Consider the following 26778-nt stretch of genomic DNA (forward strand, 5'->3'; position numbering starts at 1 on the left):
TACGACGGCCCGGTACCGAAGACGCTTGAAGACGCTGACGAACTGCTGGGTGTTGTTGAAGTTTGTTGTTAACAAAACATGTTGTGCTGGAGATGGAAAGTGGATGCTTTACCGTACAAATCTGCATATTAACAATATTAAAAGTTTATTAACTACAAGCTGCGTGGAAAAGTGCATGACTTGAACATAAGTTTATGGAAAATTAATGATGGTGGATACTTCGAAGGATTTGATTATTTGATTGTTGAAGCATTCCAAATCAGTTTGTGAAAACAAATTTGTTAAAGATGGGATGGTAATAGAAAAATTGATTGCTTTACTGATTTCATTTCTTATGTCTCGAGTAAGGCTAGTAATGGACTAATTAATTCTACAAAAAAGCCATATATTTCAATGCACGATGAAAAAATAAAAAAAAGTTTTCTTTATTTAATTATCAAACAATAATTTCTACACAGGTTTGCCGAAAATAAACACAAACAAATTTCATCGATTAAATTAATATGTAAATAAAAAATTATTGCATAAATTTCCAAGCTTTTTAAGTAGAGATCTTTTTAATAGTTTAATGTCGGGCGCTAAGTTGTGAATTTCATGCAACAATGAAATGCATAATGTAGGTAGTCAATAAATATTACTTTGTTGATTGCATTATTCGCTAAAACTTGTTCGAAAACAAGACTACTCTATGTTAAACTATTACAAATCGAAAGCTTGCCTTTTTCTTTTTCCTACTTTGAGTGTTCATTTAAAATCAGCTAAAACTGAATAATGTTCACGTGCCAGGAACACCGCCCCACCAAGTAGCGTTTGCAGTAGCTAGGGAGAAAGAAGAATGAAAACTGCAAGTGAAGCTCATCCGTTTCGTCGATTTATTCGGCGGATAACTGGGCTACAATTTGCTGCGGAATAAACAACTGGTTATTGTTTTATTTATTCGCTGCAATTGGTAGGAATATTTGTTGCTCCAGCTAACGCGTGCATTGCCAACTCGGACAAAGGATAAAGAATAAAAGCCGAATGCCCTCGAAATTTTGGTACAGAATGCAATGTGAAAGTACTAGCATGGCCCCAAAAACCCCACTAGCCTCCACGAAGCCGACCGAAAATGTTGGCTCGCAGTTGAAAAACATTCAACTCTTCACTTCGGCATCCGGTTAAGTTTTTTGGGAATTTAAGCTTTTTTTTTAAACAACGAGTTGGGGCACATTTTGTGCATAGTCCATTTCGAACCGACAATCCCGGTTCCGCTGGCCGGCCCCAGAGTCATCAGCACCGGGTAATCCGAGACCCTTGCTATGACCTATCACGTTGTCCCGCTAATGGCTGGTGGTCCTGAGAGCAAGGACGTGGTGCCGCCGGAATAAAGCCACAAACAGGATTGCTGTTCCGGGTGTGTTGAGATTATGTTGTGTTTGTGTGATGCCAACTAAGACTGAGCCGGTGGCATCGACCGCCATACTGTCCCCACTAGCCAAACTGCTCGTCTGTAACCGGAACCGGAAGGGATTGGGATTGTTTTGTTCAACTATTTGGCAACGCCAACCAAAACGAACGTCAAAGTATATGCTGCTGTATGTGTGTGTGTGTGTGTGCGACAATAGCGGTTATTCGGTGCAATAACACGGTAGGATTGATAACGAACTGAAAATCCGGTTAAAATCCCACCGAACACCGTCGTCGGTTGGTTGGGTTTGGTTGAGTCACAAAACGCATTCAAGTCCTAGCCGAAAGTCGTCCCTCGCCAAACAAGTGAATCTCTATCCCGAGGGATACCCTCGTGCTGGACGAGCCGTATCGTATCACAGTGGCTCCTGTAGCGGCTCCTGTTGACAGTTGACGATAACTGAACCCATTTGATTCAATTCAACTCGTACCGGGCAATGGGTTCGTTATTGCTGAGTTTCGCGATTCCGGCACAGCATGATGCGGCGATGTTGTTTAAATTTATTAAAGTGACTTCTATTATGTTTCTAGCGCATGCTATCCGCACATAAAGGTATTATGTAGTTGATTTCACTGGTGCTCTGGAAACAATTATTGCCTAACGGCTTATACGCATTTCGAACATACCATTAGATATAAGCAGTTTCATAAATATTTGCTCATTATATGCGATTTGAACGGTTATAATGAGTTATGTTTCATACACTGCCCTTACAAGAGATGCTTTGCTGTTCATCAATGTTTGAAACGATCCTGATTACTGATTTCCCGTAAATTAGTTTTGCAGAACGGTTCAGTAATTCTTAGTAATATTGGTGTTATGAATAGTCTGTTTTTGTTGGTTAATAATTCAGGATGGAGTTAATGGAATACCTAGATACAATAAAACGATAATTGATATTGTATTTGTTTGTAACTTTTAAACGAGTTGCTTTAATGACACTACATTTTGTCATTTATTAAAAAAACATTTAAAAATTTAATTTAACACTGTTCGTAAGACAATTTAACTGGTAATGGCAACTGTTTACCCAGAAGAAGTGGTTACATTTCACAACAAATCGAAATATTTCTATCGTAAAAGTCTCGTTAAACATGTGGAGGAACAGAGCAGATGCTATTTCTACTTGAACTCTAGAGCCCAACAAAAATAGCTACTGAATTCATCTTTCTCCATGATCTGGCCAAGCTCAATTCAAAATTGTTGCAGCGAAAGCCAACAATAGACCGTAACAGATCGAACGTAATCTTCCTTCAACGTAACGCCTGGCTGCATCTTGCAAAAGCTGTAAATTACATACTGTTGCAACTACCATCTTACCGTAGAAAGATTACCACCTCTTTCGATTAGTGTAGCCGTTGGTACCGTTGGTGTGCTCTGAAAAATTGAGGAAACACAATAATGGGTCGATCATTGGATCGCTTCCAAACCATCAAACAGTGTTTCCGACCATCATCACTATGTGGCCAAAACGTTCGTAGGAAGTCATAGAAAATGTGGACAAATACATAGGAAATCTGTCTAAATAACTGCAGCCACGGAATTATTTTCTACTTTGGAAAAGGTAGTACATTATTCCAATTTAAAATGTAATACAATAAAGTAAAGTAAATAACCTTTTTTTAGATTTATAATATAGCTTTTTTAATAGATGAGTACCCTAGCTTAGGTTTAAAATATCCATCCTACTATTGTGATAAGCTGGAATGTGCATAACCGATCTACTGTCGGTTAGAACGAGCTCAACACAGATAAGCACGTACCATTTCTAATGGTTTGCTGCAGGAGTTTTGTGATGCCGCTCTAGTAAACTTTAGGTTTGTTAAAAGGTTCTTGGCTCCTATAGGAGAAAGGAACAGTATGTCCACAGCCTTTCCAATGTTTCCAAAAAAGGTTAAGCGTTTAGAAAAGGGTATAAATAAAGCTGCTTTCTACTACCATTGAGAAACTTCATTTCTAACGCTCTATCACAATCCATCTAACGCCGGTAATGGACAAGATTAAAAGCGTGCTTCGTATTATGCTTCTTAAAATAAGAGCCCTTTTACACTCCACATAATAATAATGCAACATCACCCATTAGGGCAGTGTTTTGCATCGTTACAGTTCAACGTGATGCGCTGCAGATTGCCGAAATCGTTGGTGAAAGGTGCAATTGCAAAGCGAACGTTCGATAAAATCCTGCATTAATAAAAGTCTCCAACTGGTTCGGATGCAACACATTCTCGATCCCTGAAGAAGCTGCAGCACATGTTTGTGTGTGTGTGTGTGTGTGCCGTCTCCTTGTCTCGTCTCTATCTGCAGTAGCACAAGAGCTGCCCAATGCGTTAGGTCAGAACTGCTGAAAGTAATCTTCACCATTTGCACAGTCGTTTTGGTCCTTTCAGCGACGTTTCCTGGAATGAAAATAAAGAGAAAAACGCTACATCCGCCAAACGGATTGGAGTGCATTGCAATCGTTCGATGTTCTCAGTCGATGGGTAACGGTTGGAGCACGACACGATTTCCAAACTGGAGTGCTCGTGAGTGGAAACGTATGGACTTTAGGGAGTACACTCGTTGTCCAGTTTGTGGCGGATCGAATCTACTATAAAATGCAACATAAGCACAAATACAATAACATTAGTTAATGTTGTCCAAAAAAGTTAATAGATGTAACTTTTTGTTATGTCATGTAATATTATTGAAAAATGCTTTCTCGTTTCATATAAATCCATTCATAAATTAATGTTTAAAATTAGTAACAATGAAAATATTTTTACAAACATATTTTCAAAATCATTCAAAATAATAAAACCCATTTAGTGGCACATTTGCAGCATAAACACAGATTAATGATGTAAAATATCGTTGATGAAATTGAATTGTTCTTTTACGAAAAAAATCAAAATTCTTTCTTCTTGCACCGTAACTACAATGAGGACATGTCTGTTAAATGATTACTTAATATATCTATAATTGTTATAGTTTATCGATAGTTTATTTATCGTTAAGCGAAGGTCAGTTCCCGAACCTTTCGTGTGAAATTAGAATGAGTGATGAGATGCGAGACTATGAGGCAGAGATCAATTTTGAACCCTTTGATAATACTACAATTCTTCACTACTCTGCTGATCTTTGACTGTTGCTAATATCTTGTCAACCACGGTACGATGAAACATGTTTGTTAAAGCGCAAATGTTGCAACCGTTCTTGAGGTTATGTTCATACGTGTACCAACGGTAACATCCTGACCGTTTGCTCTACTATTCACTGGCTCGAAAGCTATTCGGAGTGGGTTATGCGTCCTACCGCTTCAATAAAGCCCTTGGAACTTTCACCTGTACCGTCTCTGCGATGGCAATGAAATACTCCGTCCAATTTTGCCCGGAAAGCAATATAGGAAGGCAGAATGGTGGCTTTACTATTTGTTTCGCTGTTCAAGCATCCAGTATCCTGGGAGACTTCGAAAGCAATAGTTGGTCATCGGTTGATCCTTTCTGACGCTTCATTCTACATGCGGTTTTTGTATTTTGGGAATTGCGGGTGGCAAGAACGAGACATAAAAGGTTAGAGCAAGAGAGTGAGAGAGAGAGAAATAGAAAATGGTCAGCTTGCACTGTCGGTTTCGGATAATAGATTGAATTTTTGGGAAATTTATTGCCATTTTCCGATAACTAATGTCTATGTATGATTCAGTAAAATTGAACGAATGCCAACAGACTCGTATAACTGGAGGGAAAGATAGAACACCGGGCGCATACCGTACGGTATACATACTGTAAACTAAAGCGGTATCTCTGGTCTCAAATCGAAAAAGGGTTGGTGTGTACGTGTGTGTGTTTGTGTATCTTTCTATCGTATCGGGCTGACCATCGTACGAATTTTCCCCCCCGATAGGTACCCCGTCCAAGCCATTCGCTACCGGAAGTTGCACGTCGCTTGCAATGCGCTCGGATTACAATGGAACGGAGTTTCGTATGAAGGCTGTTAGGTGACGCTTTCAGCGGGCAGCGTATATGCGATCGCTAGTTTATTGATAATCAATCCTCCACTTTCAACGGTCCATTTTAGTTGAAACATCTATCAAAAGTGTAGCCGACTCAATTCAACACCAGGCTTTACCAGCTGCTTCATCCGTAACGAGTGCTACGTGTAGTTGGTCCAGTGTGTGCTGAAATGTCAGTAAGATAAACGAGTGGCCCTCAAGGTACTGTAGCTTTTCGGTGGGTTTTCAGGATTGGCGTCAAACCCATTATTACTCGATTTAATCGATTCGTCCATGCTAGCCAGATGTGAAGCGGACCATCATCAAATAGTGTAGAAATATTGGGTGCGCAGATGGTAAAGAAATACGTTATGGTAGCGTTATCTATTTCTATAAATATTCTATACTTGTGAAGCGGTAATCTGACTGTCCGATTGAACATGTTGTCATTTTGTTTTACTAGTATGATGCTGTAAAATTGTGTATTAATCTCCTACTCCGTCATATGTACATTGATTTAAAATAAACTGTTCAAATCATTCGATCTATATTTTATTATGTAGAAGTTAATTATGTAAATATTTATAATATCATATTTGAGTGATTTATCAAATATTTCGTACCAAACATTATGGTGTGTAATTTTGAGCAAGACTGTTTGTGTTTAATAAAATACGTATTTTTTACTCAATGATCAACCACGTACTAATGCTTAATTTTCAGAATTAAAGAAATCAAATTAATGTTCCTAACGTTTTTACAAAAAGCCTATATATTATGAACTATATGTTGTAGTAGGATTAGTTTATTTCCCTTTACGTTTTACTTACGTTTATTTACGTTTTACTCATACACGTGCCTTTGTATCGTAGTTAATAGTTGCTTCAATAATTATTCTCTCCTTATTAGTGATTTAATTTAATAAACACATTTGTCAAAAAAATAACATTTGAAGAAGTTTTTTCTTTATTCTTCAACATGCCCTAGTTCGTACTACTATAATGAATTTTATTTAGCCTGAAAATGAATTAATTTTAGTCATATTAGGTACATATTATAGAAATGGTGCAAATGCTTCGAAGTATACCGAAAGTTTCATATTTGTGGGCTTTCAATTTCACAAATATGGCTTCTTCAAGGATTCGAGAGATTACAAATAACACACATCCTTCCGTTTAAACCATTTACCGTCTCGATGTTGTGTGTTTCAATTTTTGAAATACATCAGTTCCTTCGAACTGCGTATAACATTCTTCATGACGACGATAGGACGAAAACATGAAAAAAATATCGAACTTCTAAGGTCCTGAAGCCATGCCGAGCCTCTGGTAAAATGAATTTCCTTCACTTTATTCTTACCGTTTGACGTGTTTTGGATGTTTGATAATTTCTTACCACACCACCCGGTCGATTTTGTTCCATTTTCCTGTCCCTGACGTTGGTGCTTCATTACTGGATGTGGCTGTTGTTTCCACGAAGCGACAGTAACAAAGCAACGCCGTTTCTTTTCACCACTGATGAAAATGCTGACGAGGCTGGGGCTACTTTTTCCCCAAAAATAAAAAAAAATTATACACACACACAATCTGTAAGGGAAAATTGAGGATCCCAAAAATGAACGGAACGGAAAGAATCGTTGGTCGAGCGGAGGCTGTCACTAGTGGTCCAGCGTTTTGTTTTTATGGCTTAGGTACTCACAGATTTATCTTAATGGGTCCGCCGGCAACTCGTTGGCTGCTTTATTTCCTGGCGTTTTTACCTCTTGTGCGGTCTTCTCGCCATGTGCTCCGTCTTGCGTACACGTTCAGCCGCTCTCGGCCAAGCAAGATTCAAGAGGATTCCTCTTTAAGCTGATTATTTCTTAAATGTTGTACACCCATATTATGGTTTGGGAGTCCTGGACCATTCAGCAGCGTCGACGGAAGTGGACGAAAGATGCGAAAGCGCCCCCATACGCCTACCGAGACTGAGCCGGGTGCAATGATAAATGTACAGTAATGAGGCTTCAACTGTTTTGAGGATACTTCTACTACTTACGAAATACTCACTTGGGTGCTTTTTTGCTGCATGTTTCACCAGTAATCGAGTTTCTCGGGGAGCCGTTTTTGTGTGTGTGTGTGTGTGTGTGTCTCCATGCCCCTACCCCCTTCCTTTTTCTTTCCCTCTCTCATTCTCTTTAGTACCTTGGCCACAATGTTTGAGCCTTTTCCTAGCAGCCGTGCGGAAAATGCCGGAGCGTTTTATCTTTGGTTTTTATTCGGCACCGTTGGTCTCGTATTCGGTATACATATCCTGCTGAATGAGCGCTGGATCTCCGGTTCCCATAACGATGGAGTTAATTATGTGAAAAATGTTGACTTTTCTCTTCGTTTATCCCAGTGTATTTCATTGGTACCGGTGCCACGCTTGACCGGATGAAAAATGGACACAAAAAGCGTTATTCATCCATTTGCTTGCCACGGATGTTTTCTTCTTCTGTTTCTATTTTGGCCAAAGGATGTTCGTTTCGGTTCTACCGGATATCCTCGGGGTGCTTGTTTGTTGCGGTGATTTTTGGTAGGAATTATTCATAGGCCTCCCCTTTTTTTGTTGTTGGTGGACGGTTGGTAGTTGGTACTGGTGGCAGATAAACGAAAGTTAGTCAATGGAAATTAATTCCGGGTGCTCGTTCTTCTGCCTTCCGGGTTTGATGATAACAGTTTGTACTTGAAACTATTTGTGCTACACTTTTAATTTGTTTTTTTCCCTATGTTGTACAAAATGTAATAATGCAAATGGGTGATGTTCATTGCTAGCCAACTTAAGCTTTGTAAATTGTTCGACGGATACCAGAAGACGTTTAACGTTTTCAGTAACGTTTTGTAAATTAACCGAAAACACATCCAGTAAATGAAAAGCGAACATTGAGCTGCACATGATTAGTTGTATATTTATGTTTTAATTTATAGACTAAACACCATTTAATAAGATAATTTTGTCAGAACCGCAGTTAAAACATTGCGCGCACGTGAGTCACTGAAACTTTCTTTGCAAACTTTCATTTGTCAATAGCCCCGATAAACGATGTCAGGTCCCTGATCCTTTCTTCTCAACGTCTTCGCTTAGTGGGAAACTTTCAAAACATTTCCTCAAAGTATTTGCGATTGAAATAAAGAAAAATAATGCATCCTTTTTTCGCTTCTATCAATCGCACGAATGCCTAAGGTAGACTTGCCTTTGCCTCGTGTGCCGTGTTTCACCTTTTACGCTGCTACCAGGGATGCTTCACCTTGAAGTTAACTGGAAACTTTATTATAATTTGAAAGTTTTATAATTAATTTCCAACCAAAGTTGCCAAGCGCTCGTCCCAGCGCGAGCGTGTGAGTGAGTGAAGAATCTCCGTACGGTTTGCCCTAAGTTGCGCTCATGATTTTCACCGGTCGGACTGCTTGTTTTCACCACACAACTCTCCGCATGGCATAAGCCTTCGTTGAAATGGCACAACCTGCCCTGGCTGCATCTGATCTCGTTCTGTCCCTCTTACACTCTCCTGTCCGCGCCTACTTTCTATCCGATTGTCTCTCTGTTTCGTCCTTGCTGTACCGGTGTCACTTGATGGTTAGCACAGAAGACCCTCGTCATAAAACCATCCCGGCTCCGATGCCAAAGCTCCGGTTGAAAATAGTTGACTGAAATAGTTCGAAGAGTTTTAGCCTCGTTGGGACGGGTGCTCACTTTTCCCTTTGTCCGTCGAGGGTTCTCGTCATCCGCGTGGCTGGGTTCCTCCACCTGTTAAATTATGTAGGTCAACTGTCTCTTCGTTCGGTATCGATAAACTACATCCATCCAGCCATCCATCCATCCATCCATCCATCCACCAACCTTTTCTCGATTGTATGAGCAATGAATTCTTGAGAGGTTTAGTAGTTTTTCTTTCCCAACACCGATCAAAACATTTTCCCAATACTTTTCCCAAGCATTGCCATTGAAATCACATAACCGTGTGACTTTTGGGTGAAGTTTATGATGCTATTACCAGCATCGAGGTCCGCAGAGCTAGTGAAAAATTGAATTCCGAAACAGACCGTAATCAGAAGAACAAACACCAAAGTAAGTTAGATGGAAAATAATAAATGAACTCTTCGTCACAAAACAGTTTCGAGTGGTGACTCCCTTCCCTACCGCCGGCCAGCTATCAACCTTATCCAGCTTCCGGTACTATTTCGTCAGATTGGGGAACCCTTCCAAACTGGTGTCAAAATGAATTTTTGCCTCATTCGTGTTTTTTTTTTGTTCTTCCTGTTCTTGTTGCTCGCACGAGCGGTCCATGTGAAAAGTGCTTGTCCGGAGGAAACGTACGGGACAAATGTTCCCGAAATCGTTCCGTGAGTTTGACACAAATCATTCATTCGTGTCCTTTTTCCGGGCATGCGAAAGGCGCAGGACAGAAAATGGTGATGGAAGGAAACGAATCGTTTCATCCGCTTTTGACCAACCAACCATCGATGGTGCCAGCTTGATCGGATAGCGAAGGATGTTTAAACAAGGGAGCCGCTACCAACAAAAAAAAACCACAACACCGTGCGCCACCGCATCGATCCCGCAAAGGAACAGGTTGATAAAGTTTTTGTTTCGCTTTTGTTTTGCACCACTGACCGACCGTCTTCCGGTCCTGGACCCCAAAGTACTGTCGTTATTTTCTGACGACATCGTCCGTAAAACCAGCTTCTTCCGAATGCTGCCTGGCGGAAACGGAAAAGCGAAGGCCGCAACTCGTGAAAGCCATGTTGTCCCGCACCTTCCGAATAACGCGCTTTAAAACCGCAGCAGCGTGTGCCGCCTGTTTCTAAACTGGAACGAAATCGGAAACCGGTGTTCAGTGCTGTAAGTAAATATTTGATGATCATTGATTTCTGATACTCATCGCACATGTTCACTGCGGATAAAGCGGTGCTTCACACTGAAGAACACTCACTGCTTCAGACAGCCGCGCTCACACACGTACACTGTATGAGTGTGCACGTGAAAAAAAAAACACAAACCCCGAGCACGTGACTATCGTAGAGCGATCGTATCATCGTATATCGTATCAAAGCTGTGTTTGCATGTGGTAAGGATGGGAACGATCCGATGCGATATCGTTTATCCGTACCATAATAAAAAAAAACCCTCAACAACAGAAGAAGGATCGCCCGGTAGGACAAAAGGTTGCGCATTACGAGTGCTTTAGTGGTGCGCTTGGGACCATTTGTGAAGACGACCGAACAACGTGCTGAATAGCACTTCCGATCATAATACATCAAGGAATCTCGCTACATTCGGTGAAGAAGATGGCAAAGCCCATCGCAACTGAAGGCAACAGTACGAACGATGGAGATGATTTAAAATAATACCGGCCTCGTCGGCCTCAGGAGCTGTGTCATAATCGATGGAAGCGAATGAGTAAAGTTTTATTTTTAGTTGCGAACCGAAGCAGAACTTTGCTTTCCGGTTCGTTGACATTCCGAACCCAGGGTAAGGAGGAAAGTGAAATCTGGTCCTGCAGCTACTAGGTGGTAACACTAGGTTTGACGATGTTTTGGGTTGAAAATAACATCAAAGTATGTGACACTAAACTACACATGGCATAGGATGTTCAATGCACAGTTCGTTGCGTTTTTATATCTTTCTTTCTTTGATGGATATTACTTAACCCATAGTTACACGCTCCAGGAATTATAGTTTGTGGCGGTGCGATGTTCTATAAGCTAGCAATAATTTGGAAAATATTTATTTGAAATCCCACGAAGGATGATGTGTTAAAGTATACCAAATTAATTAAACTTATTATTGAATAATAATTAAAAACATTTCACAAAATTAATTTTTAATTTCTGAACATTGTTTCTTTATTTATTGTATTTTCAAATTTCTTCTCTAGTTCCTAATTTCCAACCAGGAACTATTAAAAGAAGAAATAGACATACATTTAACTATTACGGGATATATGTAGGTGGGGCTGTAAGTTAATAATCTAATAGCTGAGTCAAGCTTATAGAGAAAATCAACGACTCTACCCCGACAATGTGTGTAACTTCTCGTTTTATGGACCTGAGTATCCGGTTGTGGGAAATTGAAGTTATACATTGTTTGCCCGGATACGGTCCGGTCTAGTAATGGTACTGACGCCTATCTTAAATAACGATGATTATTAGTCCCACCTCATACCTCGATATGAAATTGAAATATATTATTGGGCCCGGTGGTGTATGTGATAAAAGGCACCGGTTCCACACGACAGGATTGAGTATCAAATCCCATCTGGACTATCAGGCCTCAGCAAGGACTGGCTACGTGGTAACATAAGTCTAGTAAACCAAAAATGGCTGGCAAGATCTTAGGGGTCGTTAAGCCAATAAGAAAGAAAGAGAGAGACAGAGAAAGAGATAGACAGAGAGAGAGAGAAAGAAAGATAGAAAGAAAGAAAGATAGAGAGAAAGAAAGAGAGAAAGAGAGGAAGTTTATATAATTAAGATGTTCATTTGTGCATTAATATGTACATTTATATTAATAGGTAATATTTTTTTTAAAATTTGAAGATAACTGATTTCAAAAACTAAATTCTGGATATTCGCGCATTTTTATCACGACAAGGACAACTAATATCGTAGACAACTGGAAAATTGTAAGATGCGACAATGGAGACTTTCTCACACATCGATTGATGTAAAACGAAACAGAAAAATTGTAAGAATGATCAGATACTCAATTTGCCTTATTAAACCAACTATATAAAAGATGGTCAAACGGATTAACAACCCGATACAGTGTTTGTCCAGACAGGAAGTGATTGATTTTTTTTCTAGGAAACATACAACTTGGAAACATTCAACTATTGGAAAAAATAATAAATTGGTGCGAAATTGGTATACTGGATAGGCTAAGCAACGAACCAGACATGAAAAGCTGTTGATCTGCATAATGTAGTTGATTTGCTAAAGGTGATTGGCAAATCAATAATCATGCAAGGAAAGAAATAGTCATCCAAAGAGCAAACCAACATTCCCGGATGTTGGGAAAAGTATTGGAGATAAAACGAAATCAATTCGATCAACTTAAAAAAGAATTCATTTTTCATAAACTGAATAACTTCCTGATATCAGATAAATATTCTAAGTTTATTAAAATTAGGATTGTTGTTTGATGTACATATTCTGAAATTATAATAAAAAAATTATTTTAAGGAGTCTATTCAAAGCTTTACCAAATAAAGCTTTTTGTTGTGCTGTACACTTTTCCACTGGCAGAACGGCGTTTAGTTTTGTGAAGGAAATAAACTCAGCCGTTTATAACGAGGCGGGGTGAAAATAAGCCCTCCAAAAACGGTCCTAGACTTTTGTGCGGTTTTATATAAACCGTGCCGCCAATATTGGCAGTAGTGTGGCCCGGACTTGTTGTTTGATGAAAGTTTTACATAATCGCTTTACGTTTGGCGAAACCGAAAGCGGAATGCTCGGTTACGCAATAAATCTTTTTGACTTCTCCATTGTGCTGTAAACAACTCTTCTTAAAACGTGGAGAAATATCCCCACTAGAGACTTGAGCAGAAGTCACACAATGGGACCATGAACTACAGAGTTGGAAAATTCATTATTTGCTGAACTGATCCTGCCAAACGAAACGATGCTTCGAGTGGACGAAAGGGGCACTATGAAAAAAGAAAAGAATGACGAAGAAGAAAAATGCAAAACTTTTCCCGCTCGGTTGCAGGCGAACTCGGGTATAAGAGAGAAACCCATCGAAAATCATCGTGCACAATCTTTGCGATAGCCTAGTGGCTGGGGTCGTTTGGTAGAATTTGCGTACGCTCAGAGTAGCGCGAGGTGGGGAGAGGAAAGAAAGAACGCCGAAACATAAATAATGCGACCCATAATGGGACATCATATTCAGAACAATCGCGGTGGCTTTCGGAAATCCATTGAAACTTCCCATTTGGTGAGAAGTGCGGATGTTTTTCTTTTTCCAAGCACAAGGCTCGTACGCTGAAAAGCTTTTTAGCTCGTTTTGTCCGCTCCGTAGAGCAAACAAATTCAAAAACGTTCCGAAATTTTCCCTGACGGTTTGAGTTGGTTCCCGGGCATGAGCAGATCCTTACCGCGACTTCTATTTTTCTTATCTTATCGAATGCTTTCCACATACGACTTCAACGCGCAGCGGGTGTTATATCCTTGTGCCCGTCTTCCATCCATTTTCTTACTATTGATTTTGAATTTCCATTAAAGAAAAATGCGCATGCTATCGATTTTACTTCTTGTTTTTTTTTTATTTTCATTTTAGAGTTTTACGTTTCCAGTCCATCTGGAGCAACCGGGCAACTTCTTTTGAAAGTGATATCAATTTTGTTTTAAGTTTTTCTTCCTTTCAATCGACTCATTCGATGTCGGTGGTGATGTGTGTGTGTGTCACACGGTAAAGAGAGTCCTAGAGTACTGGGAGGAAGGCATGGGAAGAAAAAACTAAGACAGAGATAACAATACATGCGAACAAAAGGAGCCACTAAGGAAAAAAAAAACTCCACTATCAGCAGCCATTGAAGATAGGGCACACCTCAACGGGTGGCAGAAGGGTGGCACGCTCAAAGGACACGTTTGCCATTGCGAACAGTGGAAGGTATAAATGGTAGTTTCAGTGAATAATACCCTTTCGCAGCAGCCGACCAGGTTCCGTCGCCTTTAGGCAACTAGATTTCTGTGCTTAGTCCGTCGGTTTTCTTCTCTATTTGGAATGAAATTTTTCTCCTTTTGACGAATGTTTGTTTTTTTTTCTTGCTTTGATGCAGCACCTCTTTGCATTGATGGAAGAAAAACTATTATTTCCGTTTTGCAAGATTGCACCAGCAAAAAGTTTTCGCTTCATTTTCTTGGTATGGTAACGGTTTTATTTTCCCTCATTCTAATGCGCAATGATTATTATACATAAAAAAAATAAAACCCATAAGTGGGGCATTCCAACACCACGGGTCGTCGTTGTTCTTCGTATGATTGGTGGTTGGAAAATGGTATAGACGTTTGTTAATGCTGTATTGATTTTTATGTGTGCTTTTTTTAATATGGTACTTCTCGTCGTTTTTCTGTGTTCATTTCGGAATTATCTTATTCTTTCTTATGCTTTTGCTCTACTTATCAATTGATAAAAAGCGGAGCGACGAAGTTTTTAAAAATAAAGTCGATCATTTTTCGACTTAACAGCAGATCATATTCGACACAGTGAACAAAATTCTTTTTCCAAATCATTTGCTCCGCCCAAGATGACGGCAATCAAGTTAGAAAGATAGCTACAATGGCTCACTAAGTACTTAAAGACGAATGGAAACCAGTTTGCGACAGGATAAAATTGGGGAGGGTGTACAATGCTAAAATAAAAGCCCTCAGCTGTTGTCTGGTTGACGGTTGTACATGCTTTTGTTGTAGTTTTTTGTTGTTTTCTTTCCACCTCTATCGCTCGATTACACAGGTTTTCTGTTCAGTGTCCTTTTCTTCGTTCACTTAGTGACGACTTTCAATAAGAATTGGAACGGTGTCATGGGTTGGTTGAAGAAAGAAAAGGGCTGTAAGTAGAACAATCGGTTCGTACATCGAAGAAATGCTCCGTTCAAAGAGCACGTTCGGCAGATACTATTGGAAACGGGTAAGATAAATGATGCACCGTTTTGGGGTTTTGATAAATGAGTATTGGCTGTTGTGTTCGTTACCGCTGTCCTCTTACGTAAACCATACAGATGGTTTTGTTCGGTAGCACTCGATTACACTGCATTTGTGTTCGTTCAATTAGTACAGCTTCAGAGGGAGAATTCGAAAATTGTACCAACAAATCTAACGACCTGGCGTGAAGCTGTTTGAACCTACATCAATTACAAAAAGCAAAAACAGGCAGTGAACGAAAAATAATAGATTGCTTTGAATGTCAATAAGAATTCTGAAGGACAGGTTGAAATAGTGAATATAAACGTACTGTTAGCGAATTGCGTTAGCGAAAATATAACTTATTAACCGTTCGGGGTCTGAATTGCAACTAATCTTTATTCTTAATTCTTACAATGTGTGTGTTGGTATTAGTTTGCTATAATTCTAGTTTTTAGTCCGTCTTTGCATACCTAGTTCAATACTTAACATGCCGCCCCCCGTGGAAAGTTTACTTTCTACTACTATTCGTTTGAGTTCCGCATGTCCCTAACTATTTCTCGCCTTGGATGGGTAATACGCATATTTTAGAGATAGCTCGCCGATACTCTCCGTCCTTTGTAAGTACCTCTACAACACGTATGTTGTCATCCTTTCCTCTAAAAACTCGCGTTACTCTTCCGATTGCCCATTTCAACGGTGGAAGATTATCTTCCTTGATCAGTACCAACGTTCCGACATCAAGATTCGCTCTCTGTCTCGTCCATTTAGTTCGAGGATGAAGTCCAGATAGATAGTCTGTTTTCCACTGTTTCCAGATTCTTTGGACAAACTCTTGGATTTTCTGATAGCGATCCAACCGATTTAGATTGATGTTTTCATACGACGGTTCAGGTATGGACAGCAGACTGCGATGGATTAGGAAGTGTCCCGGTGTAAGCGCTTCCAAATCTTCAGGATCTGTCGATAACTGCGTAAGTGGCCGGGAATTCAAACAGGCCTCGATTTGAATTAACAAGGTCTCGAGGTCCTCCCTTAGAAGGATCGCTGCTCCAATTGTGCACTTCAGGTGTTTTTTTAGACTTTTTATGGCCGCTTCCCATAATCCTCCAAAATTTGGGGCACGTGGGGGAATGAATTTGAATTCAATTCCTTCGTTAGTACAATGACTTACAATGGCATCTTGAGATTGTTGTGTTTTAAAAAACTCGTACAGTTCCTTTAGCTCGCGAGCTGCTCCTCGAAAGTTTTTTGCGTTGTCGCATTCTATCAATGCTGGCTTTCCTCGTCGAGCCACGAAGCGCTTAAGGGCTGCAAGAAACGGCTGTGTTGATAAATCAGCTACTAATTCCACGTGTACTGCCTTGGTTACCAAACATATAAAAACTACGACGTAACCCTTAATAGGTGTAGACTTACGAGGTGCGAGACGATACCAGAACGGCCCACATAGATCGACTCCAGTATTGAGGAACGGAAAGGTTGGTGTGACCCTTTCTGGTGGTAGGTCGCCCATCATCTGTTCCAGGCACGTAGGTTTGGTTCGGTAGCACTTTACACAATTATGTACTACTTTTCGTGCTAGGTTGCGCGCCCGAAGTGGCCAGAATTTTTCACGAACTAGAGCTAGAAGCAATTGGGGACCTGCATGCAGAAATTGACGATGATATGCGTTCATGATGAGTAGGGTAAGAGGATGATTGGGGTCCAATATGATTGGATGTTTGCGAGAGTACGAAACTGGAGCATTCCGAAGTCTACCTCCGATACATATAATACCATCCACTAATATGGGTGCAAGCGATTTCATCTTAGATGCTGCTTTAACTTGACCATCTTTAAGACTTAATATTTCTTCTAAAAATGTTTCCGATTGTGCTAACCGAACTAGTACATTTGTGGCCTGATGTAATTCAGAAAGCGTCAGCAATCCTATTCGTCGTTGGTATCGGTTCGTTCTTTGACTATTGTAACGGAAGCGGAGCATATACGCTACTAACCGCACTAAGGCTGTATACGACGATCGAAGCATAAACACCGGGCTTGGGCCTTTCGATTTAGCAACCGATACTATGACTCGCTCTTCCAATTGCTCTGCTGTGAAGTTTGCATTTGAGATGGATGTTCGTGATGCCCATTGGAGCTGCTGACTCAGCCATTTTGGACCATGCCACCAAACCTCATTGTTCTTGAGTTCGCTGGGTAACATACCTCTAGATATGATATCTGCTGGGTTTTCTTCCCCTGACACATGATGCCACTGCGTTTTATCCGTAAGGTGTTGGATTTCCGAAACCCTGTTTGCAACGAAGGGTTTCCATCGGGAAGGATTACCAGCGATCCAGTGCAGTACAATTGTCGAATCTACCCAGAATACACTCTTCATTTCGCGTTTAGTGCTCGATTTCACCTTCTGCCACAGATGACATAATAGTAAAGCTCCTGACAGTTCTAGCCTTGGTAACGTCACCCTCTTTTGCCTTTTGCCGTTTTCTATAGGTGCAACCCTTGATTTTGCGCACAGTAGCTCTACTGAGATTCGTCCATCTGCGGTAATCGTGCGTAGGTAAATGCAGGCACCGTATGCCTTCTCAGAGGCGTCACTAAAGCCATGTACTTCTACGAGATTCGTTTCTTCCGTAACTACTCGACGTGGTACAGCGATATCCTTTATGTCTACAATGCTTTGCTTAAAGTGCATCCATTTCTCTCTTAACTCTTCTTCTAGCGGTTCATCCCAATTTACACCTCTTTCCCAAAGAACTTGCAAGAAACATTTTGCTATAATTATGATTGGGCCAATCAGTCCCAAAGGATCATACAGACGAGCTGCATCTGATACCACAGTTCGTTTAGTGATTTGATCCTCCTTATTCCATTTTGGGATACTGAAGGTAAGTATGTCTTGCGCTGGACTCCATTTAAGACCAAGTGTTTTAATAGACTTGTGAGGATCGATCAAAAGTTCCGAGCCCATTTCTCGAAGGTCGGGTGGAAGTGTATTCAGTATCTGCGCCGAATTAGAAGCCCACTTTCTCAGATGAAACCCTGCCGAATGCAGTAAGTCAGATAATTCTCTGCAGAGGAGTTTTCCTTGGTTCACCGTGTCTACTCCGCTAATCAGATCATCCATATAAAAATCCGACGACAAAATCTTTGAAGCTACCGGATGCGATAGACTGGACTTGTTGGCAAGTGCTTGAAGACATTTTGTCGCTAAATATGGAGCAGACGAGGTACCATACGTCACTGTCTTTAGTTGAAATTCTCGAATTCCACTTGCTTCATCTCCCCAAAGAATGCGTTGGAGAGGACGGTCGGCATCTCTTATCCATATTTGTCTGTACATTTTCTCGATATCAGCCGTCAATGCGTATCTTGGGAAACGAAAGCGCATTATGATACTGATCAGGTCATCTTGAATGACAGGGCCAACTAATAAAGTATCGTTCAACGAAACTCCTGAATCTGTTGCACAAGAGGCATCAAAAACAACCCTTAGCTTGGTTGTAAGGCTATCCGGCTTAACAATGCAATGATGTGGCATATAATACGTAGGCGATTCGCGTATAGGTTCGAAACCGACTTCTTCCATATGATCTAACCCTACGTATTCATCTAGAAATTCCTTATATTGTGTTTTCAATTCAGGATTGGCTTTTAGACGACGATTCAGCGAATGAAGTCGTCGCTTTGCGATTTCGTACGAGCAACCTAACTTCTTTATCTTTACTTCATCCTTTGGCAACGCTACTACAAACTTTCCATCCGATCCGCGGGTAGTTGTACTTTCGAAAATCGATTCGCATTGAGATTCTTCGGGGGAAAATATGTTCGATGACTGACACGCTTCAAGTTCCCAAAATTTGCAAAGTTGTTCGTCTAATGATTCTGTTCTGCACGTAATATTGACAAGACTTCTTGGTACGCATCTTCTTTCTAATGAAGCCTTTCCAGACATTACCCAACCCAATAGCGTTTCTTGTAGCATCAAGCTATTATCTTCCGAACGAAGTCTGACCAAACCGTCTAACAATATTTCGTTATACACTTCCCTACCGAGGAGCATATCGATCGCTCCAACCTCTCCACATGTCGGGTCGGCCAGCCTAATATTCGGTGGTATTTTCCATTGTTGCTTATCGACATTAGCCGCCGGAAGGTTCCACATTATCTCCGGCAGTACGTGCAACCTTAAAGGAAATTGAACATTAGTACACTGGGACTGAATCACTACATTTACCGAATGTGATGAGGTCTGGTTGGATTTGCCCACTGCTCCAATCGACAGATGATCCCGTTGCCTTTGTGCTCGTAATCCTTGTACTACTCGCTCGGTGATGAGGTTAACTTGCGCCCCACCATCCAGTAATGCTCGTGCTATCATCTTGTTGCCGTTCGAGGTGATGATGGTCACCAGAACAGTTGGGAGCAATACAGTTGTTAAAGGTTCTGGTTCAGTCGGTGTAAGCATGACGTTGTTGGCCGGTTCGATAGAATAGGGTGTCACAGACGATCTCGTTGAATCACTGGGCGTAGTTGTTTCGGGAACACCGATATCAGAAGATGGCTGCTGCTCACTCGGGGACCTGTGCAGCATAGTGTGATGCTTCAGCTTGCAAACACGACACGCACTGGAAGCACAATCCCTCACGCGGTGGTCTGACGCCAAGCAGTTTATACAGAGACCTTTCTCCTTCACCATATCGTATCGTTGATGTACGGGTAAGTTTCGGAAAGTCTGACACTTGAAGGCTGAGTGGCTATCTACTTTGCAAAATAAGCATTTCCTTTCCATTACATTCACTGACGCACACGTGGGCTTCCATTTTTGACGACTGTGGTTAGTGTGTGCGTGAGACGGGAGATCCTTTGCGAGACCACGAGGCAAAGCCTGTAACACCAAAGCGTGTTCTCTAAGAAATTGCACCATTTCGTCATAGTTCGCTACCTCGATGCTTCTATGATGAGTTTCCCATTCTTTTCGGGTGGTGGGATCTAATTTGTCGCATAACATGTGCGCCAACAGAACGCTCCAGCCTTTTGTGCAAATTCCAAGCTTTTCCACCATTTTGATGGTCCGCTCGAATCCATCGATCAAAATGGTGAGCGTCTCGTAGCCTTCCCGCTTTGCCGGTGACATGGCGAACAACTCATCTAAATAGCGTCGCACTAACACCTTCTTATTCTCGTAGCGATTTTTCAACAGTTCCCAAGCCACACTATAATACGCCGCTGTCGTTTCCACTGCGTCGATCAACTGCGCTGCCTCTTTTGACACCACGCGTTTTAGATAAATTAATTTATCCACATCTGATAATTTCGGGTGTCCGTCGATCATGCTAGTAAACGCGTCACGAAACGTAGGCCAGGTTTCCCAAGCGCCGTTGAAGTTGGGAAGTGGAATCTCCGGTAACCGCACTTTTGATCTTGGGTTCGTCACACTTGGTTCCTGCGTTTCTGGGCTACACGCACACAGCTCGGATTCGCGCCTTTTTAATAGTACCGACACCTCGAAGCGACGGCGATCAAACACTTCATACCGCTGCTCTTCTTCCTCCCACTGCGCAGCATCCACTGTCTCCAATAGCGATGCGTGCTTCGACTCATACGCGGACACTATTGTGTTGAGCTGTTCGGTCCACTCTTGCACATACGAATAATCGGCATCCTTTGCCGCTTGGATAGCGTTCATAAGGGAATCCATTCTACGCATTAAATGTGTTTGACACCGTTTTACTACACTCGTCATCGATTCCTTTGGACTGGATGTAGCTTGCATTCCGGTAAATGTGGAAACTTCCGGATTCGACATTATGCACTTGTTTGAACTTACAACGGTTAAAAGTTACCAGTTTTACGCAATGATCCGGTTCGAAGGACCAATTTTTATGTTAGCGAATTGCGTTTGCGAAAATATAACTTCTTAACCGTTCGGGGTCTGAATTGCAACTAATCTTTATTCTTAATTCTTACAATGTGTGTGTTGGTATTAGTTTGCTATAATTCTAGTTTTTAGTCCGTCTTTGCATACCTAGTTCAATACTTAACACGTACTAAAGAAACGTACTGATCTAAAATTTCAATTGTTTTCCATCAATAAAATAGAATTTCGTGAAACTTGAGCATACATATGGGAGATGAATGTAATAGAGAAATAAAAAAAAAGATATTAAATTTAGATTAACACATTATTTAGTGTAATTTTTAGTACAAAAATACACTTCCGCGACTAAACACTTCGTCATCGTCTCTTCTGTCGCAGGGTTAAAGAAGTGCAACACTCACCATGGAATGTTCAGTTTGAGTTCAACTCGACAGGAAATGGACACTGGTTATGCCAGCCACTTGTTAGCAAATGGTGCTTCATCTTCGTCACCAGTCTGTTGGTGATGGTCGACATTCAGTTTTGTAGTGGTGAGTGGTGGCCCTACAGCCCTTCATCGACCGAAACCTTCATCGACAGCTACCGTCGTCTTTGGCCGGTGAAGCTTCCTTCATTGCTGATTAAGTTCTCAACTTTCTCATTATCATTTGTGCTCTCGGCGAGGACACGGACAATGTGGTGGTATCTGTCCCGCTGTCTGTCGCCATCTTGTGCGGACCACGACGCAGCAAAACCTAACCAACGTCGGTTCAATTGTGGTCGAACGAGCCATCCGTATGTTGTGGTGCTGGCCTCACAGGGTAGTTTCAGGGAAATTGGAACCGAAGAAGCTAAAGGATTGCAGTCGCCGGCTGCAGAGCGGCAACAAAAAATGGCCCTCCAAGAGAAATAAAACGAATGAGGAACGCTTGATCATCAAATATAGTCCCATGACGCTGCTAGATTCCTCATGAGATTCACCACTGCGAATAGCTCCGTGGCGGTGAGCAACGGTCGATGGCACTCGACCGCCGCGAGCGTCATGACTTTTTTATGCACGCCATGCCGAGGCGCCAGACTGAAAGGAGTGTCGAAAGCATGACACGTTTCAGTGGTACTTTGCTGCTACACGGTGTGATTAGTTTTTGCGTAGCCTAGATTGACATTGATTTGTATGGGTGGTAGGTCAGAAGCGGGCGCTAGGTGAATGTTGATAAGCGCAATTCTTAAACACGGTGTCGACCATAAGGCCTGGGGCAATGATGATTTAATATTGTGTAGTTTACAGAGAGCATTATCTATGAAAGCAGCAAAGTTGTAAACTATAGCGTACGTAAAATTGCTTCTATTGCTATGATTTCAGATAATTATTAATTAAAATAAATAGTTTGATATGAAAAAAATTGAATCAAAAATATAATCCTTAATATGAATGACAATTTTTCAAGAAATGATAAAATGGATTTATTTGTATATTTGATTAGTTTAAAGATAAACAGTTAGCAAAACCACATTGAATAATGAACACGTTTATTGTTATTAAAATGTTACGTATAATACTATTTTAATCGCATTGGTATTAAAGATTTTAGAAACGCGCTCAAATTCCTATGCTTGGCTCCTGAAACTGCCCTTTCAAACAAGCGCGCATGCTTGTTCAAGAAAATAAAATCACAGTGAATAGTGTTCAAGCAACTCGTCGTTCGAAGCATTGTAGTGATGGCCACGCTTGATGTCCAATGAAAGAACATTAATGATGTTAGAAGGATTTTGTTTTCGGTTTTAATGTCTCGGTTTGGTTTATTAACAATCAAATGGTTTTAATTTCATTTAAATTTTTTTTGTTTTGAACATAATTAATTTTTAAACTCTTTACCCAATAGCAAACTAATAGCCGCATTTTGCAATATTGACAATTTCCTTATATTTGCTGCATATTCAAAACGAGAGTAGTCGTTTAAATATTTTTGAAATAATATTCTTAACAATATAATTTAAAACGAGAATGAATATTCCGGATTGAACCATCTCCTGCCTGGAGTTGGAACGGATTGAATCATGTCCTGACTTATTGCGGTATCGATACTCCGTTCCGGTCCCGACCATCACTACTTTGTTGTTGTAGTGAAAAAAATGTTTATTGTAAATTGCTGCTGCAGATTTCATTAAAAATAGTGCTTGCGGCTGCATTTGGTGTAAAAATCATAGTGTTTACGGTGCATTACCGCCTGGAGAAGCTGTTGCAATAGAGCAGCGGTTTGCAAAGCGAGCGAGAAGCCAAATATATGTATCGGAATCATCATGTTGTGAGGAAAAGTGTCTAATGTTGTGTGGCCGTCATTCGCGTTGGTGATGAAAAGTGTACACAAATTTGTGTACGGAGTAAGAGTATTGATTTTTCTCATCCTCTCGCACGAAATCTTTCCGACGCCGGATGATACGCCGTACGGTGTATCCGGTTTGCGAAATGAGAAAATCGATGTTATCGTTTTGGTGTACGGTGGACAGTGATGACGATGTCGCTGGAGCATAGTGCATAATAACGTTCGTCGATTGAATGTTGTGAATGTTTATAATTGTGCGTGGGCGAATTTATGCGTGAAGGCGTTTGAGCAATTGGGTCCTGCCGTGTGTGTGTGTGTGTGTAGTGGTTTGCTACTTATGCACCAATTTTCCTTTTGCCGTCTCGTTGGTGTTACTTTGTGGCTGTAGTGTCAGAGGCAGTGTACGTGTGTGGATGACGGTCCAATAACACACGTTCAACAGAAGCATAAAAACATGCAAATTGTTATGCTGACTCAATCCAGCTGTATCTCCAAGAGCGGTTAAAACTGGTATTATCTCGTGTAATCACAAGTATGAAGAAAAGAGACATTAATATTGGTTGAAATAAAATCAGCAAACGGTAAGCCAAACACAAGTTCCCTAGTGTATAACATCGACAACATGATATAGTAATTGCGATACCATTCCGCTCGATATAAAAAACATGCTATGTTTTCTTTGACATGTCTTGGCGTTCAATGAACGGCCTTGATGCAAGTATTGTTTATGATCCGTGTACCGGTCGAGGTATGAGTTTTAAGTGGGGTTTACAGTGGATTTTAATCTTTTAATACAATAACAACTTATGTCTTTGTACTATCTTGTAACTTTGGAAATTCATTATGATTAATTTGTTCTTAAATTTATTCAGATTCGAATTTAAGACGTATGATACTGATATGATTGATTGCTTTTTTTTACTTTATATAGTAATACAACTGTTCATATAATCAAATATTAAAAAAAGTCCATCAGTTTTGCATATCTATACAAACACTATTATACAGTGAAATGACGATTAGCCGGATGTCGCATTATCCGTGCAACTCGGAAATGACAGTTCCAAAGGTGATTTGACATATTAAATGCAAAGCCGATGATAACAAAAAATGAAAGATTTAATAGTAAATTACACAAAATGCTCAACTTGCAAAAAATGCATATTTATGTCTTGTGTTCATAAATAAGTGAATTTTGAGTTTTGGATCTATTTTTTTTAAATATTTCATTGATTTTTATTCAACAAAAGAATAGATTGATTCAACACTATCAACACTAATCGCTTATTTTACTGTCACATGTCTGTTACACCCTTTATTTCCTTTTTTGTGTTGACTGTTTATTAATGATTATGGAGAACATCGAGTATTAATAAAATATTACTGAACTGTATTTCTTTTTTAATGTCTAACGGTTCCTGACATGCAACTAATTTGGGTACTTAAATTTGTGTTAAATGTATTTTGGTGGTGTATGTGGTAGCAACGCCGGTTCCACACGACAAGAAGGAAACAAAATCCTATTCGAACCGTTCCATGTCAGAAATGAATCTGTCACGGCTTGCCGCTAAAAATAATTTCGAGTTGTGTGTAGATTTGTTGCGTTTTTATTTATCACACTGTTATTGCTTTACACTATAACTAACGGACCAGTAATTTTGACTGGAATGCTTCTTTTTCATTACATAGATTTTTGGGACGAGTTCTAAGATAGTTGATGCTTTGACTTTTACACATCTATTTTATAGTACGAAACCCAAAAAGCGTTAAAATGGAATTTAGCTGAAAATTGTTTCTAAAGTAATCAAAAACACATTGCTCCTATAATACCTATAACATGACCAGCAATATACTACTGTATGTAATCCTTGGAATTAGAATAGAAAATCCTTCCAAAATCGCTATAAAATTCGAAAACGGAATGTAATACAGTGACACTACTGTGTAATGATTTGTGAAATCTAATCTCAACAGAATTGGCTGATAAGGGTACGTGGGGTAATAATAATATTAACCAACCGTCCGGTTATTTAGAGCAAAAGAAAAACTTATCTGCAAACCAAAAAATAGTTTGATATTAGATTTTACATGAGAAGTTATTCAATTCTGCAGTTTATGCACTCCTGGTCGTATTTTTAAGAATTTGTTTGCTTCATATCCGAAGATGGTTGTAATTAATATCGCAGTCAAATCACGATTTGTCCGGCACGAGCAGAAAAGGCCATGGCTAAATCTTCTGTATCAGATTCGCACCGCTAAAATCGGACAGTCATTAGCGAAACTCGCACCGATGTTTTGTCATATTCTTGACAGTTTTCTTCCATGGATTGCATGCTTTTGAACATCGGAACAGTGGAACAGAGTTTGCCGCGCTAAGGGTGCTATCCATTGAAGGGTGGCAAACGAATCCAATATCCTACATTGACTGAGTATTTTGCCTTCCATTCCTTCGCTATGTGGTGTTGGTTTTTTTAAACCTTCTTCTTTGGCTGTAAAAAGCTAACTTTACGTTTATGCAAAGCTGTTCCATCCGTTCTGTTCGCTCCCACATCAAACACGGATGCCGAGTGGCAGCATTTCCTCTTCGGCTCTTTCGTTTGCTCATTATTTTCCTTCCTTTTTGGGCCTTCTAACAGCGAAGAGTACATAATTTTCCCCATCTTCTTATCCTTTTCGGCATTCTGCTGGAAATGGGTGGATCGCGTCAGGGGTATGGTGTTGAGTTTTCCGTGAGCTCGTTATTACGACAGTCTTTCGTCGGAGGTTTCTCGGGGGTTCCAATTCCGCCATCTAACCTCTGGAGATGGGTTGAAGGTGGTTGGGTCGCGAAAAATCCTCGTTCGAATGGTTGCTTTCTTTACGCTATTTTTCCTCGACGGGTTTGGCAAAGTGAGCGAGAATAAGAGGGATAGTGAGATGCGAAGAGTTGGCGCATTTTCCTGGAGGGTACGAATAATTGTGAGTTTTTCCTTGGTCAATGGTAGGCTGGTAGGGGCAGTGGTTGAGCCAAGCCAGTGCGTGGAAAGGGCAGCAAAACTGATCTGAATATAAAAACCGCATTTTTATGGTTGATTTTTGGTACCCTAAAACTCAAAGGGGGTAAGCGGTTGTGTGTGTTTGTTTTATACGTGTACGGTGCCACCCTGAGACTGTGTGGGAAGCTTGCACGATCGTTGCGATGAGGATGAGGATTTTCGAATCGAACGAAAGCTTCATTGGGCTATCCCTTTTTTTGCGAGGAGCTTGTCGTGCGAACAGAAAAGCGGAACGGAACGAATCACACAATATCAAGATTCTCGATCTGGAAACCCAAGTTTATCGGTAGAATGGACACAAACTGAGAGACAGTGGGGTTTGCCAAAGCTGTATAAAGCAGCTGTGGTGGAAAACCGTACAATCCACTCATTGTGCGAAATTCGCCCCTCCGAAGGAAGTGCGGCCGTATGAACTTTGTCACGTGTCTGGCTCCTTTTTCTATTTCTACTCTGTCGTAGAAACAGGAGCATAGAAAAGAAAAACTCACCCTGTGGCGTTGT

At 40.6% G+C, this 26778-nt stretch overlaps 1 protein-coding gene across 9 annotated transcripts in view; it reads left to right on the plus strand.

Moving 5' to 3' along the window:
• The window catches only part of LOC125761375 (tyrosine-protein phosphatase Lar), a 254654-nt gene that overhangs the window by 3374 nt on the left and 224502 nt on the right, over nt 1–26778 (plus strand). For 2 of the 9 annotated variants that reach the window (XM_049422437.1, XM_049422445.1), the window contains exon 1: nt 22894–23823. The exons of 3 other annotated variants lie outside the window; for them this stretch is intronic. The gene's annotated coding sequence lies outside the window, so the exon portion shown is untranslated. Of the gene's footprint in view, nt 1–22892; nt 23824–26778 lie in introns of those variants that run through there. 4 more of the 9 variants (XM_049422442.1, XM_049422446.1, XM_049422447.1 and 1 more) reach the window with 4 other exon arrangements.

This window comes from Anopheles funestus, chromosome 2RL (assembly GCF_943734845.2).
Source record: "Anopheles funestus chromosome 2RL, idAnoFuneDA-416_04, whole genome shotgun sequence".
NCBI lineage: Eukaryota > Metazoa > Arthropoda > Insecta > Diptera > Culicidae > Anopheles > Anopheles funestus.